General features: G+C 50.6%; 1 protein-coding gene across 1 annotated transcript in view; it reads right to left on the bottom strand.

Annotated features, from left to right (window-relative positions):
- The window catches only part of PTGR1 (prostaglandin reductase 1), a 55,369-nt gene that overhangs the window by 6,270 nt on the left and 46,452 nt on the right, over nucleotides 1-2,647 (bottom strand). The window lies entirely within an intron of this gene.

Genomic DNA, 2,647 nt, shown 5'->3' on the forward strand with positions numbered 1-2,647 from the left:
ACACACACACACAACCACCAGGAAGATTATCATGACACGTTACACATTCATGTACTCACCAGGAGGGCTTCTACCACATGCACACATGAACCCACAATGAGCAATATCCCAAAAGTGGGTACATGAGGATCCTGTCTGTGTGTGTGTGTGTGTGTGTGTGTGTGTGTGTGTGTGTCTGGGGGCTGGGGGCAGTCTTCCTTGTAAGTATGTGTGTTTATGTGGGTGTGGCTAGTGGCAGCCCTCCTGATGGGTATGTGTGGTGTGTATACCAACCTCCTGGTGGGTACACGTGTCTGTCTGTATATGTGGTGACATTTATCTTCACGTGCATGTGTAGATGAATATGTGGTTGGTGGCAGTCCTCCTGGTGGGTACGTGTGTGTCTGTGTGTGGAATACATATATGTTTGTGGGGGGGTACATGTGTATTTGTCGGGGTGGGGAGGGTGGGTTGCTGGTGGTAGTCCTCCGGATGGATATGTGTGCAGGTATGTGTGTATGTCTCTGTGTGTGTGTGGTTAGTGACAGTCTTCCTCATGAGCATTTGTGTGTTTTGTGTTTATGTTATGTGTTGGTGTGTCTGTTGGCTACCTTTGTGTATTTGATTGGTGACAATCTTCCTGGTGGATGTGTGTGTGTGTGTGTGTGTTTGTGTGTGTGTCAGTCTTTTTGATGGGTTGTGTGTTGGCGATTCTCCTTGGATACATGTGTATGACTGTTGGCAATCAATCCTCTTGGTAAGTATGTCTGTGAATCTGTATGTGTTGGCTGTCCTGGTGTATGTGTGTGTTTGGTAAGAATCTTTTGGGTAGGTGTGTGTGTATGTGTGCTCCTGGTGGCAGTCCTTCTAATGGGTGTGGGGGTCTGTGCATGCGCATGTGTGTGTGTCTAGTGGCAGGTCTGTAACTGAGGCGGCCCTTGGGATTCATCCTGTCTCCATGTCTTTCCAGCTACTGGAAGGTTCTGTGGTATAACGGCATTCCATACTTCCCTTTACAGCTGGTAGAAACTTCTGTGACTTCTGGGTGTACTTGACTTATCCCTGTCTTTACAGATGGTAGGAGACTCTGGCACCTTGGTGTCTTTGACGTATCTTTGACTTTACAGATGGTTCTTATTGTGGTCTTTATGGCTGGTTGAAGGTTCTGTGGCATCTTGGTGTCTGTGATGTATCTTCTCTAACAGCTGATGGAAGTTTCTGTGTGCTGCTCGTGTTCTTGATAAGCTTTGAATGAAAATGGTTGAGTTTGAATCCCTGGACTTACCTAGGTTTTCCCTTCTGTTTGGTCCACCTGGCATGCTGGGGCTTCCTTCAACCCCTGGGGTTCTTGAGCTTCAGACTGTTAAAGATCAGAAGAACATGGAGGTGAAGCCAAGGTTCTCACTGGATGGTGACCCTAGTTGGGCCTATTTGGGCACCGGCTGGGAGGTCTTGAATGGGGCCTCCATCACAAATTCTGTGGTCATCGTTGGAAAATGGGCTACAAGTGGGGAGACATACGCTGGCTGAGCACCCTCTGCCCTCTGCCCTGGGCGGGCTCTGGAAGTCAACCTCTGCTTCCTGTATGTTGAAGGGGACAATAGCCCTGCAAACTTGTAGACAGGGCTAGGATCTCCCGCATAGCCTGCTCCTGAGCAGTCAGGTCCCCAGAAAAGGTGAAGGAGGGTCTGATCAGGCAGTGTCTGAGGGCAACCCAGTTAAAGTGAGGCAGATCTGCCCCCCTGCCAGCTCGGGCTCCTTCACTGTGATGCTATCGCTGATGACAAAGGCTCCCTGGGATTCCAGGGCACAGGTAGCCAGTCTAGAGGGGAGGGGACTCTAACATGTACAGGACAATTGTGACCTGTGTAGACAGGCTTGTGGGGTGAGGGGGTGGTGGTAATTGTGAGTTGGGTAGACAGGCTGGGATTCAGGAACATGGGAACTGTGTTAGAAGGGCCTTGTGGCCCCCAGGGGGACCAGCCAACAGGAAGGACACTGTGGTGATGACAAGTCTTCCACCATTCCTTAATCGTGACAACCATAACACAGTTCACGGTTGCTGGGTCGAAGATTATGCAAAGCTGTGCTGACCTAGTATTGCCAGGTGTACTGCTGCCGTATCATAAATGCCACAGAGACTGCCTTTCACTGACACACACTTATTGTCTCACAGTTTAGAAATGAGAAGTCTGGATTCAGGGCCCTGACTCTAGGTCAAGGCTCTGGGGAAGGAAGGCCTTGTCTGTCTGCTCCTTGGCCATGTTCATGTGGCCTGGCATCTCTCTCGTCCCCCTCGCAGTGCTGCGTTTGCATCTGTGCCAGATCTGCTCTTCCGGACTCTCAAATGACTGGTTATGTTCACTGTGTGCCCTCATTAACATAACAAAGACACTCCTCTTCCCGATGGGAGAAGCGTGAGGATTTACAGCACCGGGTTCTTTAGGACACGCTTCTACTCTTACCAGAGGGCTTCCCCACTGGCGTGTGCAGAGGGGGCACCTCAGCACTCCACGGGCTTCCTCTCCCTCTGTGCCTGCTCAGGCCCTTGCCTGACTCACTGAGACTCACTTGCCTTTCCTGGTACTGTGCAGAGCTCTGTGGACATGCCCAAGTTTAGTCCTTCATCTGGAAGACAGAGTCCTTCAGGAGGTGGAGCTTGAAAAAC

This window comes from Echinops telfairi, unplaced genomic scaffold, assembly GCF_000313985.2.
Source record: "Echinops telfairi isolate 266 unplaced genomic scaffold, ASM31398v2 ScPeMD7_7410;HRSCAF=8448, whole genome shotgun sequence".
Taxonomy (NCBI): domain Eukaryota; kingdom Metazoa; phylum Chordata; class Mammalia; order Afrosoricida; family Tenrecidae; genus Echinops; species Echinops telfairi.